The 16,990-nt window shown below is 41.6% G+C and overlaps 1 protein-coding gene across 12 annotated transcripts in view; it reads right to left on the bottom strand.

The window, feature by feature from the left end:
* The window catches only part of LOC144721545 (putative JmjC domain-containing histone demethylation protein 2C), a 131,323-nt gene that overhangs the window by 40,044 nt on the left and 74,289 nt on the right, over positions 1–16,990 (bottom strand). For 2 of the 12 annotated variants that reach the window (XM_078599239.1, XM_078599241.1), the window contains exon 1: positions 2,744–3,262. The exons of 8 other annotated variants lie outside the window; for them this stretch is intronic. The gene's annotated coding sequence lies outside the window, so the exon portion shown is untranslated. Of the gene's footprint in view, positions 1–2,743; positions 3,274–16,990 lie in introns of those variants that run through there. 2 more of the 12 variants (XM_078599237.1, XM_078599236.1) reach the window with 2 other exon arrangements.

Here is a 16,990-nt window from a genome sequence, read left to right as displayed (position 1 = left end):
TTCAGAGGGGTCACAACACAGCTGCACTGCGTCACAGCACGTTGGGATACTTCCACCCTGTAAAGATATTTACCTGAAAGCACTGGATAAGGTTTTTGTTTTTATATAACCAGTGGGAAATAAGTACTTTGAAGTTATTCGCTGACAATTTTACGACAAACTCTCCTAGACGTGTGCAGTGCGTACATGTACTTTATGTAGTTTCTATCAGAATAACATGTGCACATTGTGCCACGTTTGTTAAAGTCCTTTGTCACAATCCACCATTTGGATGAGGTGCCTCGAAAAGTTAAACACCCATAAACATTGCACAAGAATCAGAGATTCCTAACAAGCAAACTAGCAATCAGCAAGACTCATCCCGTGGGTTACATTGTACACAATCAAACAAGAGCTACAGATTTACTCACATGCTACCCTGTGACTCGCATTAAAGATTAACCATGCCAAGGACACAAAACAGCCCCTTTAAACATTATAAAAACAGATAACATCCTGCTTTGAGGACACACCCCAAGGCAAGTCTGGCTGGCCGACTCTAAACCATATATGAATACAATCACAACAAAGAATGTATTACTGGACAGTATTAAACTGTTTTAGAATACACATTTACAGTAATATCCTAATTAGCAAGAGTATCCAGTTTACTACATTAACTACGGTAATGTAAGCTGTATATGCTGCATATAAAAATACTTGAGTAAAGAGTGAATCATTTAGCCATGGTCATTCCACTGCTCCATTAAGGCCATTCAAGGGTTATTGTGTATGCCCCAACAAGGGATGATAAATTAGACCAAATGTATGAGGATATTACCCAACTACAAGCACTATAGCGCACTCATTTGAGCAAAGAGTAGTAACAATGAGACTCCTGTGAAACATTTGATCAATAATATAATACCGGACTGCATTACGCTTATACAATTCCAGCACAGGACTCTATATACATTGAGAAGATCCTCGCCTATCACGTCTATCAGTTCACCAAAATTGATTCAAGGCAAAGCCTGACTGCTGATGAGACACGCTGTGTCGAAACCCATCCGGAGTTTGCTTGTCCTAGAATCAATACTGCTGAAATGATGCACTCCCAGAAAGGCCGGTAAGCCGATGGGTCATCTAACTTAAGAAATGCAGTACTTTTACGTGGAGAGATGGACATACGAATTAGATACATTGTCCGATTATCTAGTTTGTCATTTATATTCTCCACAACGAGTCTGATAATTATCATTGAGTTCTATCATACAGCACAGTAGTAGTTTCTTGTAATTTCCAAACCGTGCCCCGGCCAAGAACTATTATGGCTTTGTGGCTTTGTGTTTTTCTGGGTGGCACCGGAGTGCCACGCATGCAATTTCTCCAACTAAAAGTCACAAATGTTTACTTATTCAATATGAGCCGTGTCAAGCGAGACATTTTCTCGCAAAAAATACCACCAGGGTCCAATGACGCACTCCAATGGAGGGAGGTTAGGCAATGGGTGTTTCCAGTACTGTATCATAAATAAAATGTTATACATTTCAGCCATTTGTGAATCAACTGCTCCGATGGAGGTTTTCCCCCGCTCTGTATCGTCGATTGTTCGACCATACTTCACCACGCTGGTTGGGTGTGGGCTAGGGGTGAGGTCTGGGGGCTGATCGAGATGAACACTGCAATTCGGGTCACCGGGTTCACATGGCGCAATGCGCTAACCACTACACCCACCACTCCACCAATGTGGTTACAGGACTGTACATAGAATGCTAGACGATTTTACTACAAACCCCTCCTTGTTTACCCATCATCTTGCGTTAAAACTCTATGTATCTCACGATTGTATTCTCCCGAAAGAAATAGATGTACGGTACCAATCAATGTCTTGTTTCCCACAACCAACACATCCGATCAATTCGGGCATACGTGACCCTCTACCGAGTCGCTGGTACATAAACATTTTGCTCAATAATGGACAATCTAAAATTGTAAAAGTGACAATTAAATTGTGTTACCGACGCAGCCTTTGTCAGAACAACACCATTCAAAGGGCGCATTTTAGGAAGCAGTCAATACAGATAAAAACGTTGAATTTAATGTTGCTAATGATGCAGTGGCGTTGCTGCATTGCCCCAGACATCGTTCGATTTGTCAAACATTTACAGTCGTCAACGCAACTATTCTCAGTCGTTGCCTCTGGTTTTCAATCATCCTTGCGATACACTGCAGCATTCTGTATGTCTGTTCAGTCAATCTTAGCATAGATTGTACAATGACTTAGGCGATGCGGTATACACTATTGTATTATAAACATAACAGTTAAGAGTATTGTGTGTTACACAAAGCACAACTTGTGCTGCAGAGTATATGACATACGTGGCGTGGCATGCTTCGGTACACCCTCGTGTTCCAATGATTCAGCACGCAACCACATCAGATCTACTTGGCAGTACACGTTCTTCATACACAACACTATAACCTTACAAGGTAGTGTAGACTGTGCAGTATTCTATAAGATGTTCCTACACATGCTTATAGTATATAGAATCTAAACACACACACACGAGTATGGATAACCAGCACACCCCACAACGTGTTAGAGACGTGTCTGCTATTCGCTGTATCCGGCACCACACTAAAAACGCAAAGTTGAAGTATATTATTATACACACCGAGCATCGTGTTGTGTGTGTAAATACAAAAAAATGACAACGCAGTTGACACCACAAGTATGGTTAGAACAAAAGTGTCCACTTACCAAATGACAGCAGTAGCCCAGAGATGAGTAAAGATGAATAAAAAGGGTGTCCTTGTGGAGCAATGATTCAGCCTTTTTATCACAACACACAATACACGAGCCCCCTTTATGATTGTCCTACTAAAGCCAGGGATACAAATGCCCTATTTATTGCTGGCTGGAATTCCCCACCACCACCACGCAGTTGTTCTTATACATTACCCTGCCCGTGGCAGTTGTTAACAGCCAAGAAAGAGCGACGAAGCCACATCTCCATTATCTATCTTGCCATCAACAAACGCGACCATGGGTTTGTAACGAAACGACCCACACTTTCACGTAACCTATCTCCGACGATAGAATACAATAGACGTAGGAGTTAAGCGAGATCCGGTGGTGCAACGTGGTTTGTGTGTGGACACTGCGTTCTATCCTCGGCTTGTGATGCCTGCGACTTTGCGGGGAGAGAGGAGGAGGAGGAGACCTCTGGGTCCTGCCCTAAAAATAGCTTCCATCTCGCTCGGGGTCTCTGGGCAGACTGCTTACGGCTCTTGGCAAGCAACTCGCTCTGGGTGGGCGGGTTCTCTGTGGCTTGTAACTCACGCACAGACAGACAGACACACGCCTAAATGCACTTGGCAATGTGGGTTTTGGTGGTGGTGACTGCTGCTGTTCACTGAAACCCACGCACACACACACACCAGCACACACACACCCAGCACACACGTCCAGGCATGACTAAAATGCAGGTCATGTCGTAAACGTTGTTACTGGGTTACTTCGTGAGACTCATGGTCTGGCCATGTGTTGTTTGAATGTTGTTCAGGGTCCGTACTGATGTGGTGGGGGTGGGGGGCGGTTTGCAGTGATGAAAACAAAAGTGGAACATTTAATCTTTGAACTTGATGTCATCACGCTTGTGCTGAAATTATTAATTGGCAATATTGTATTAAAATAAAACTAGAGTCGTGTACAGTGTTTATTACTTCAATGCTAAAAATATAATAAATGTATTTCTATTCTACAGTACACCATACAACATTTTCGTTTAGCTGATACAGTACTTATGACTTATTGAGAAATAACGAACCATGAGCCAGAAGTGATACATAATAATAACACTGAAATCAGATACATGTACCCAGGAAACCCCTACTTCAGTGAATTACTGTTCTGTATTTTTCTGGAGAGTCTTGCAGTGGGTTCTTTGATAAGCAACAATTACGACACATATAAGCGTACACGTGGGAAGACACCTTGGTAGCCAGAACAACCCATGCAGCACACGAGGGCCTGGCACTCAGCAACAACCATCTCCTGGCCATCACGTAGCCCCACGCCTACAACACCGAGCAGAACATGGTGGTCTAAACTAAAAACATTTTTTACTCTTTGGTTCACGCAGGTATAAAATAAATTAAATCACGACGTTTCAGGCGCAACACAAGCGTCCGTCATCAGAAACAATTGCTGAAGTGGGCAAAAGGGCTGCTGTGACAAGAGGCTATAAAGGTAAGAGACTTTACCGAAAGAACCAAAGAGTATGGATCCCTGCAGTCATGAAAACTTCAAATCTAGAGTAAACATTTTTTTATTTTAACAGGTAAGGCCCACTGAGCTAAATAGCTCTTTTTCAGAAGCGACCTGGACAGAAATGATATCTTAACGAAGCGGCTTATCAAGTGGATTTTTTTTAGCAGCCAAATACTCTGAAATGCATGTTACTAAACATGAAGAGATAAACCGGAGGACCCGGAGAAAACTCCACAGGGAGAAGATGAAAACTCCACATATACAGGCATCAGGGTCAGAATCAAACCCACGACCTCCTGCATACCACGCGAGGTAGTTAACATCTCGCCAACATGGTAAACCTAGACAAACAGGGTAGCAGAGTAAGAGTTTTTTGGGTTAGATCGCATAAATAAAAATGTGTCGTTAAAACCCGCCACCACCCGACAATCGTAAATGTTGTGGCTTGGCTCTCCAATACACCGGTGTGCTGTACTGGTGACGAATTGGCCACGTTCTGTTTAAGTGACAACCCTTACTAGTTTGATGTGTCGGGTGGTGGCGGGTTTTAACGACACATTTATATATTTACGCGATCTAACCCAAAAACCTCTATTATGGATGATATTGGTCGCGAAAGCCTACGTGTTAAACAGGGTAGCAGAGTATTAACCAGGTTCCGTCCCCTTAAATTGCGAGATTTAATTATATCGGGCTTTGTTTGTTGATTCAGATCCCAGGTAAAAAAAAAATGTCTTTGAATGTACTTTAGATATTATACGGTGACGTTCTGTATATCTATCATCTATCATGTGACATCAAATATGACATTGTATTTGAGATGCTTTTCAAAGAAGCTCTGTTGCCCTTTCAGTCAAAGTGAGTCACCACATGCAGCAACCGTCATTGCTGGAGTTTTTACAAAATTGGTATTGAACGATGTTACTAAGAAAACCTGTACAGTGGAAATCAAATGTTAAATATGCTGTACTGCAGTGTAATCCGCATAAAACAGTAACGTTTTTCTATAATCAATAAAACAGCTGTCTGGCCATGAAATCCGGTTCTATGGCAGATGGCATAGACTAAGTTGCATAAACATCATAACATTTTCTCCTTCACTTAACAGTGGCAAGTGGGGTGAAACTGATCAATTATTCACTGAGCCCGCACATTTAATCCAGATGCTTACGGTGCTGGATATGACATTCAACAGCCAGTACCCAAAGGAGATTACAATGTTAAACTATGTACAACACTCGCGGTTATATTGACATTAACAATACTGTGCATGAATTTTGCATGAATGATACAAGAAGAAGAAAAAAACTCACTCCAGCTCGAGTCACAATGCCACTCGACCTCGAGTGACACTCTACCTCGTGACACAATATCTCTGACCTCTCTATGTTTCTGTGAAGAGGGCCCATTTCCCGAAACGTCACCCATTATCTACATTTTATTTTTAAGGCAGTTATTGACGGTATGAACAAATAACTAGTTTAATAAGGAAGTACTGTACTAAAATACTATACACTAAAGTTAAAACTGTATACATTCATTGCAACAATGTACTGCATATGTACCATATACAGTGCTGTAAAATATATTACAGTACTGCAATACATTTTCTTTTCACCAGCACCAGTCTGCTTACATTGTTTTTAAGTGACGAAATACATACGTTCTTTTCAACATATGTGGGAACATTTTTGCTGCACTACAGAGTCGATTGCAATCTTTAGACCTCTATCAATAACTTCTTATTTTGGAACCATGCAGAAAAGCACTACCGTACAGCATGCTAACAAAGGTCAGTTCCTCCGACCCTGCACTTAACGATAAATGTTCCTGACAACCCATGGCTATTCACAGGTAGCTCATGACAAAAAAACAATCTGACATTTTGCAAATACTTTACAGAATGAAATCAGACGTAAGCATGCACGAACGACAAATTGGTAGTTAAACAGAACCAAAAAAACTGCGATTGAAGAACACCATGACAATATTCGTTAAATACAAGCTCATTGATTTTACTGTATTGATAGGCCCAAGATCCCAACAAAAATGTAATACTCTTTAACTGGCTGTGAGTACATGCCCTTCCGTTTTGTTCTTTCTTAAGTAAAGTATAGTATCAATTTCTTTAGATGATAAAATTACTCTGTCATAATACAGTATAACACTGCCTCATGTCTGTCACCTGATAAAGGGGGAAAGAATTCAGGAGTCTGAACACAGACATTTGACAGAGAAAATGGCAATTGAATTAAAATGAAGGATTAATTTGTAAAATAGCATTAGATTGTTTCCAGTTGCCTTGGTGAAAAATATGGTATTATTATAATCCAATCATCCTGCATTATTAACAAATAGGGGAGAAACAGGTGCCTTGCGTTCTTCTATAAACAAATGAGGCACATTTTACTCGGTTGGGGTATTCTTACTGGACATGTAGTTGCCCAAATAACACATCTGTAAGTTACGTGCCTTAACACTAACAGCCCCAGTTCTCAAATGACATGTAATGTATGCTGCTTATTCTCTCAGCATGACATATTTTTTTCTCTCCCTTGTGTACTCCAGGCTGGGAAACCTGATCACAGACCAGCAGCCCAAACCATCAAACTGAGATCTTCTGTTCCTGTGGAAGAATCTCACCACTATCTCACCCAACCCCCAGGCCAAAACACTCAAGCCCCAGCTAGCCCACAGCTGTTTTCTCTTGAATGTTCTACCCATTTGGTTGTGAAGGAGAGGGTTGTAGGGGACTAAGGAGTGTTCGAGTGCTCCAGTTCAAAGGTCATATGGGAAATGGTGGGGGAAGGCTTCTCGAGAATGGGGTGGAGTGTTGGGGCTGAGGGATGGTTTTACACCCTGCATGGCTGCGTAAATAAGAGTTGTGCCCTCCCATGTCCCATTCACAAGAGGAAATGCTTTTCACGCTGACTGTTAGGTCAATAGGGTCACGCTGCACAGTTTCCTGCACAGTCCAATGTGTCGTTTGTGATACCGTATAGACCATTGTGCAACAACTTCAATGATGAATGGTCGCATGGCACGTTAGAAATGTGTTACAAAATAACGCATACAAACCACTATCTCAATTTCATAATAATGTGACATTAATAAAACATACATACTGTATTTCCACAACTATTGTAGTTAATACAAATGACGTTGTACTTAATCTGTTATTACAGGATGGTATATTACATCATTTATTATTTGTAATAGAAGTCCATTAATAAATGTCTGCATTTGATATATGTGAGTTTTGTACTGCTTTAATGGAAGCTCTATTATGAAATGTAAGTAATATTTGCTTTCAATCATGTCTTTAGATGACTCAGTGATAACACTTGTTAGGACAGATGCTGCTTGTGTATTTTTGACTTATAAAGAGAAAAAAAACCCCACCACAGGTGGCAAGTGACTTAGGGGGTCAGAGCACTAAGTCATCACAGCTGAAAGCCTCGGTTAAACTCCGGGTAGCCACCAGTGATTAAACCAGACCCTTGAGTTTGTACGGTATTGAGTTTATCGTGTCAGTCTGGTCACCAATGCTCACGTAAAAAAAAAACCCCGTCACATTAAAATTGGGTTTTCAATTTAATTGGCCTAAATTTCCAGCTATGAGAATTACAAAAACACATGAATTTGACTGCCACATGACAAACATGTTGTGCCCTTTATGTGTGTGGGTAAAAGGGTCACACTTTGAAGGGATCTTAAAAGTAAAGTAGATAAGTGATATCTGCTTCCACAGGCCACCCTCGAACGAACGAGTTGATACACAAATCTGTGAGAGTTCCAAAAGGACACTTAATCACGTGACAACTTAAACCACTGCCATAACTGGAACTCCCGTAATGTATTGTATAGTGAATGCATACATTAAAAAAATACCCTCACATTTTTTAAGTTATATGATAAATTATTTGGTGATTTATTGAACAACGACAAGCTAGGGCAATGATTGAGACACTGAAAAAATACAGATGGAGAGCATAATCTGCGGAATTTGTGCAGCAATTCTATTAGATGGCTGTAGAGTGAGTACGTGTCTAATCTTGCCCATAAATGTGACAAGTAAAGCAAGCTTTGCTATACTGTACCACACCCAATAATCAAAACATGATTACATAAATCTACTGAATAAGGGGGTCTTATCTCAATTCTATTGATTTAACAATCTTTATAAGGAAACATAGACTTATTGTGTTTACATTAGTGCAGACAGAAACACAATACACAAGAGTGCTGTACACAGTTTATGTTTGTTTTACGTTTGAATCTGGATAACTGAAGATATAGATTGCATGGCCGTTTAAATGACATTGAACATGGGTTAGACAGAATCCCACATGGATTTATGTTGTGGATAAGTTGAGTGGGGAGTGTTTGACATGCCAGGTACCTGGCAAAGACCAAATTCATCAAGTCTCAAGAAGCAGGCATGCCAGGCCTTGCATGCCTGAGGGAGCAGAGTTAACAAGGCAACAGCTGACGTTGCAGGAAAACCATCCTCTCCCCTGATGTTTGGTCAGAATGGATTCACCAAAGCCCACTGAACAATAAAGTGCCCTAATGTTTTCCCACACTCATGCCAAGCTGCTGAGACAACAGCTCTTCCAGGGTTTTAGAGTGCTCGGGGCCTATACAGCATATTGCTTTATGTTCTGTAGGTAGTATAAAAAAAAGGATGCAGTTCTATTACTGTACTGTATATTGTACGCTACCATTTTATTATCATTCAATGTGCACTGTGTTGATATAAATATAAACAGATGCAATCCTCATTACGGTATGACGTGAACGGGCCATTTTTTCAACTCCAGCATTGTACCGCACTTTAGAACGTTGTACCGCGTTACACAACGCTGTTAATAATCTCAGTAAAATACCTCCGACACAAGTCAACAAATGTGATTAGGTAGAAGCCTAAACTAGATTGGAATTGAACTAGGAAGGCAATCATTAACCTTGGCCGTGTAAAAGTCACGTGGGCCAAAGGTCGTCGAACACACAGGGCACAAACTTCAACCTGTCCATTGAGGCTGCTTCGGAAAAGCAAAACTGTCTGTCTGCTGTTGGGCAATAATCAACCAAAGGCGACTTTAAAAGCTGCTCCAGAGGAAAATGGGGCTTCTTTGTTGAAGACCTGGTAAACAGCTGGCGATATCATATTGACGGCAACGTGTGGCGTTACGGGCACTTATTTACGATGTGCACATGCGGTTAAGGCTGGGGAATAATTAGCACAGATGGCTGCCAATTTTGTCAAGTTTCCGTTTGGCTTTTCCGAACCAACTCGATTTTGGGCATGAGCTTGCCGCTTGGCCTTCCAACCGCAATGCAGGTTCAGTAAACCCTGGTTTGAGAAGCTGACCAAGTTGATCTAAAACAAACTAGACAGTGCAGGCTGCGTGTGTGTTTATATGCATTTAATGAGGTCAAGCGGTGTAGAAAATTCAATATTTTGGGCATGACACCTCAAAGTTGTAATTTGTGTTTATCATCCTTTTTTAATATAAGGAGTATGTGCAACAGACATATGTTTCTCAATAACTGTATCTCTTGACAAATACTGTACTCCACAACGATGTTGTACACTGCGTGCATTTGTTCATAAATTCTGAAAATGCACTGCACATCAGTGTGTAATACACTATACTGTACATTGATATTGTACAGTACTAAGAATTGTAAACCAAATCACACAATAAAACCTGCACACAGATTGTTCCCCATAAATAACAGTCTTGGTTTCACAAATACCTTTTTGTATTGTACTCTGCAAGCTTTACAATGATAAATGTACATTTATGCAATGTATAGGGCGCGTTCCAGATAAACTATAATCTACACTTTTTATTTTACCAGGTAAGGTTCACTTGACCTATATAGCTCTTTTTCAGAAGCGAACTGGCCACACGTGAAAGCTAAACGACGTGGCTTGTCACGTGGAAATGTACATCAGCCAAATACTCTAAAAAGCATGTTTCTAAATGTGGGAGTGAAAAACTGGAGGACCTGGTGAAAAATCCACACGTCCACGGGGAGAACATGCAAACTCGAAATATACAGCAGCAGGCGTCAGGGTCTTGATCTAACCCACAACCTCCTGTATACCAGGCGAGGTAGCTAACATCTTGCCACCGTGGCACCCAAGATGTCTTGTGACCCCCATTTAATTCTCGAAAACTTAATAATTGTGTATACCAATACGTGTGAAAACAGAAATTAATAAGCAAAGGAACAATACGAGGGGTCAATTAATTGGGGGTAAACAAGACATCTGGACCAGCCTGAACAGTGCAGAATGTTCTTAGACTGAGTTCATCAGTAAAAGCTGTGAAATTATATTTCTTAAACTTAAAGAGTTCCCGAACAGATTTGCTCACCACTGCTTCCATTGCAACCCTCCGAAAAATAAGGAAATTTCATAATGGGTAGATTATCGAAATCTTTCTCATAACGTGAAGGTCTAATTAGATTGAGGAATCTATTTAGAACGGGAACGAGAATCATGTTCTGCCACCTCCGTTTCTTTTTGTAAGCCAATATGAATTAAAATCAATAATTAAAAAATAAACGTGTGCCCTGATTACAGTCTTGGTGAGGCGTAACAACAATAAGATTAGTCTTTTGACACTAAGCTGGATTAGTCTGGTGGTTGCTTGATGTTTCTTTGTTGATGGGATGAAGGAACTTCTTGTTCTGTACTGTACAGCCTGAAAACTTACATTTAGGAGGAGCACTCAGATGTGAAACATAATTACTATCACATACTGATGACTAGCTGTATGACTAATACACAGCGGTTACACTTAACAAAACATTACTTTCTGAAAGACGTACCATTCATTTAAAAGAACTGGCACATGAATCAAAGAAAGACGTTTTGCATATGGCATTGAAACACGTGGCGTTACAGTACTGTACAAAGTAATGTTTAGAACGATCAACTTTTGCTCTTGGGGTTGCCTTATCTTGTTCCTAAATACGGCACTACTGCAGTATTGCACTGTACAGTAGTTAAAATATTGAACGTTTACCATGGATTATCATGCAGCCATGATACGTACAGCATTGATTTATATCATAAGTGATCATGTAAAGGGGATGTTTATCTGAATTTGGTAGAATTAAATGTAACCGATGTTTACAAGCCCCCTTGGGAAACACACCACATTCTAACCAAACTCCAAATAATAATCTTCATCGTTAACAAGTAAACCACCAATTGGGATGGACCTAATGCTTGGGAATCGTCATCCATTCACCGACTCACGCCCACAGGACAGGATGATGACTTCAAACACAGCCACAGGAAGCAGTCCCAGCTTGATTAATCACTTTAGTAGAAGCCTGCTTTTCTGCTAAAATAGTTGTTTCCAACCCCCTCTGCCCTCCCTTACCCAACTCCATATGACAAATCCCACTCCCATTGTGCACAGGCGACTACATAATAAAGAGCACGTGGATGTTCTCACATGGCCCCGTACCCCCCAAGAAAAGCACCCAACATTTATCATTTTAAGCAAAAAAACCAAGCACACCGCCAAGTTCATATATGTCAAGATTTTATAATGAATATCTCTGGAGATAAACAATGTTTCGCAAGAAAATGTCATGACCGTAATTAGGGAATACGACTGTGCTGTAATCAAGTTTGCGTGTCTCTCTCCCCGTGGTCGCGTGGATTTTTCACTGAGTCCTCCAGTTTTCCCCCACCACATTTATAAACATGCGTTTAGAGTAATTGGCAGCGATACATTTCCACATAAGCCACTTCGTTGAGCTATAATTTGTGGCCAGATTGCTTCTGATAAAGAGCTATAAAGCCCAGTGGGCCTTACCTGGGAAAATACAAAAATTGTTTATAGTTTATGTACCGTATAGGCACTGGAGATCACGGGTTCGATCTCCCGGTGTGGCAGTTGAAACAATTGGCAAGTCTCTAAAATCCCAACCCCTGTTCATCCAGCAATATAAATGAGTACATCACAGTTCATTAATTGGCAGATGTCGTGAGGTGGGGTAAAGTATGGGTACTCCCACTTCTTCAAAAACATCTACCCATCGTGGAAGAGTAGGCTAAACACCCTCGAGAGGGGCTCTAAAGCTCTCTCAAGTGGTGGCCCTTCCCCCAGCAGTGACGTGTGCAAGCATTGTATGGCTGTGGCTTTACCTTTTATAACCGGAACACTAACAAGCATGGTTTTGGCCCTATATTTTTACGAGTCTGGCTTTCTGCTTGGACGTACCCCAGACGGATTACAGCACCACAACATACGCACAAGCTCAAAGGCTTTTTCGCATTTACTGTCCAAAGATGCCAGCCTTATCAGTTCCTTGCCATTGCTTTGCTAACAAAATGCAAGCCTGTAATAAACCATCTCAATGCTAAAGCGGGTTGGGACAACAGAATGTGCCATGTCAGCTGAAGTGAATCTGCAACACATTTTTTTCAATGTCACAAACAAGAACCCACGTGTTATGGGCCTCTGGCCGCTGTTTATGTGCACCAGTGTCGCCGGCTATTATCGTAAGCGTTTGGCCATGTGTGACGCACAAACATGCCTGCATCCTCACCGTACCGTGGGGTGTGTGGTGTCTGTTGAAATGGAGTATGCACACAACCGCTATACACACACCTCGCACAAAGAATGGCTCTCCTCACCGCTGTTTAAATACCACCTAACATCCAAAAGCACACGCACACCTTACACAGCATTAACATGGTCTCTCCTGAATCCAACAACACAGCCTACCACAGAGGTGCATTCCAAAATGGACTGTGAAAGAGTCAAGTGATTTAACATTGCTGAAACATGGAGCCACTCGTACAACCTTGCTGATGAGATAAACAGATCGCATGCTATGATTAATACCGATGGTCTTTATCACAAAAGGAATGTCTAAAGACGATATTTTTTTGCTAGCCAACCAGTTCCAGGTGGTGTCTTTTTTTACCAAACACAAACTTCCGACTCTCCTGCTTTGCTTAAATATCAACCCCCGTCATGCATTACATATCCAAAACATGCCAGCGGCAGAGTTCAGTCACATTCCCGTGGCTGTTAAAAGCGGTTAGAGAAAATTGTTCCTCCCGATGACGATCGCTTGTGTTGTGATCGAAACGTCGTAGTTTTGTTCATGTTATATTTATTATTTTTTTTATAAATTTGTACCTATCTACGTGACTTCACCGAAAAACCCAAAGAATATTAATTCCTGCAGTCACGAAAGCTTTAAGTCAAGATTTGGCTTCGGCTCTCCGATTTCACATTAACAGGTTTCTCGCGCCAATGTGGCCACCTCCGGACGCCGACCTCTACGTCACGGCGGCTCTGCGATCTTACTTTAACACGCTAATCTCTCACATTAACATAGCCACCCGCGCACTCGTAGCGGAGGCCGCTCTCCGATCTTACATTAACATGCTAATTTCTCACATTAACATCATTAGCCCCGCCCACTTCGTTTATGACCCTAGGACTACACCCTATAACACGTTCCTTCGGAGTGGGCAGGTAGGAACTTGGTTGGACAGCACATTCGTGCACGACAGAAAGCTCGCGGTCACGTGACGCACTTCAACCAATCCAGGAGCATACATGTTTGGGAGGGGCTATGCACGACAGACAAATAATCCCTGGTGGGCAGTGTGGAACTGTTGTTCCTACCTATAAAACAGTCTGCATTCAGCAGCTTTCCCCCTCTTCCCTCCTGATGACGATCACTTGTGTTGTGATCGAAACGTCGTAGATTTGTGTTTATTTTATATTTATCATTTTTATTAATTTGTCACTATCTACTTTGACTTTACCGAAAGACCCAAAGAACATCTGTTCAGAGATGAAAAACCAAAGCACGCACCACAACCTTTTCCGTCAGTGATAGTTGCCCGTAGTCGTTTTTGCCGACTCACCTCCTCCAACTTAAAAACATGCAAGGTTTGGGACGTGGAGAATCACGGCACAATTAGAGGCCTGTCATGGTAATACCTGCACAATATGAGGCTAATTTGTAAGCATGTTTGTTATGAGTGTGTATGCTTGGGGAGCGGTGGTGCAGTGGTCAGCGTGCTGCGCTATGAATCCGGAGACTCGAGTTTTATTCCCGCTCACGACCAACACCATTAACAATTGTCTGAACCAGTCCTGGGCCTTCTCTAGGTCGACTCAGCCTCAAAGGAGTACCTGGTGTAGTGTGTAAACATCGTCAGTAGGGAGTCAAAGGTGGCCGGGTGTGGTGTTGGCCATCCACCCCCTCATGTTGCCGTGTAGACCTTCATAGGTGCTCGCTACAACAATCTGTTAGGGCTATACCGGGGATCTTTGTACATGCTAGTTTGGAGAACCGCTTCTAGACAACCCCACCGGTTTGGAGGAATGAGGTTTCACTTGAAAGTTTAAGCGAACGAGGTCGATGCAACCTTTGACCCGATCATTTGACTAATATGGCTTATCAGCCTCAGCAGTGCATATCCATTCGACTACAATATCCTGGCACATGGCGCAATTCCCGTTTTAAAATCATAGATAGGAGGTGGCGTAACCCGACTATCGCCTCCCCCGCCAAAACACGCGGTGACATCATTGCGCTAAATATTATTGTTATTATTCCATTACTGTCATAGCAAACGTTATTGTGTTATTGTGCAATTTTACTTAATGAAATTCATTAATTTTAAGTCGTCAAACGACTGTGGGGTAATTCAACTTCATAGAAGTGAATGTATTACGGCTGAATCTCAAATGGCATTCACATTAGAGTAGTGTCCGAAATAGCCCCGTGGCTGCCAACCCAACCGTGAGCGGCTGCCAACCCAGTCGAAGTAACAGCGTCATGTAGCGGGGAATGCGATGTCAATAGGATCAACTGCATTTTGTTTGTTTAACCAGGTGAGAACTCCGAGAATAGGGCAGAATATCATTTGCAAGAGTGACCAGTAACATCACGATGGCCTCAATTAAACATATCTTAACTATTTTATTTGAAATTCTCGACTGTGGTGTTGCCTACCAATCTCAATACAGTACTCTCCACTTATTACACCTTTTAACACAAAGCCACTGCTTTCACAATATAACTTCACTTATTGAAAGGGAAGAGGAAAATTTAGGAATCGGTGGGGTATATATATAAATACATCACCCTGTGTTATATATGTACAATAATACAGGGCTAGAGGGGTCAAGCTGCGGTGGTTAGCACACTGTACTATGAACCTGCCTAGGTGACGTCAGTGGAAAATTGTATCTGAACCGATCCTGGGCTCCCCCCCACCCCAAGCCACGCACTGACCAGTGTGGTGAAGTATGGTGAAGCAACTTCCATGAAGAACATGGCATTAGCAGGCCTTTACCCATCAGTGAATTGGCATTATTGAATTCACATTACAAGCAAGTGGAAACATATGCAAATTATGCAAAACAATGTCAGATGTTGCCATGTGCGCTCATCCAGTTAATCAGTCGGCTCCAACTGTTACCGATAGTTTTTCTGGTACAGGTTTGGGGGTAAACCGTGGGAAAATAGTGTCATTTTTGCCTAACATAATACATTCACACTGTGAATTCAAAACCTTTTTTGAACATTAAGAAATTGTACAATGAGCCACTACTACACTGTGCAGGAGCTGTTCATCGTTTTAAAATGTAAACAATTAATTGAAATTTGATTACGGCGATAAAACACATTTCACGTACCTCCTGTCAATATCACAGTGCGTAATGCATTCATTGCGAGATAATGGTATTGTGCACGTAATAATAATACATAGCAAATCTAAACGTTGAAAAAAGTATGGACTCATTCTTTGGGTTCTTTGGGTAAAGCCACGTAGATAGAGTATGGACTGTATTATGCTTTGACTTCTGAACAAACAATCTAACACATAAAACACAAGACAGAGGAAATCAATCTATCTGGACTGATGTGATGGTGCAAGGGCAGGTCCCATCAAGCAGGCTTATCAGCACACGTTACTCCTTTATCCATGGCAAGAAACGTGGATAAAAGTGGATAACAGGATGACGTTTCCACCGGTTCCAAGTCCCTGCTTTTTTCAATGAAAACCCCATACAATTCCCTGCAGTTTTGAGGTTACTACTCTTATATGTAGAAAAGCACAAATAACAGGAAGAATTATATTATTCAAGGATAGATGTAAGGGTACAAAAGCGTTTCACTTTTACAGCTCTGACACTATCAGCACCTCAAATATCTTAAGCATAATTATTTATGTTTCAAACCAACCTATGGACCATGCCATGTCAGTTGTGGAGGTCGTTTGTTGATACTTCACCACGCGAGTTGGCGAAGGGGTGACGCAGGATCAGTTCAGATATCACTTATCACTAATGTGAACCCTGGCCAGGAATCAGACTCAGGCCCCCATGGGTACACACCATCATGCCACCGCTTCCTTGTGCTCAAACCACCATGCCAATCTCGTCCACCCTTATCTCAGACGCTATCGTTATACCACTCAGCAATTTAATTGCGATAGAAACGTATTAATAAACATAGCTACTGTCCTTGAAAGTGTAAATATCCATATCTTATTTCTTTGCCACTGGAAGCAACACTGCTTCAGTTACAGGCTGTCCTGCCTCAGTGACATGCGGCTCAAATGTAGTACATAAGGCCCTGTGTCACCGCAGCTAACAATGTGAGTTACTGTTTAAACTACAGCTAGTCCAAAGGTTACAAAGCGTGGATGCTAACATTGGCATA

This window comes from Lampetra planeri, chromosome 12, assembly GCF_965212315.1.
Source record: "Lampetra planeri chromosome 12, kcLamPlan1.2.h2, whole genome shotgun sequence".
Classification (NCBI taxonomy): Eukaryota; Metazoa; Chordata; class Hyperoartia; order Petromyzontiformes; family Petromyzontidae; genus Lampetra; species Lampetra planeri.
This window is presented reverse-complemented; position numbering and strand designations above follow the sequence as displayed.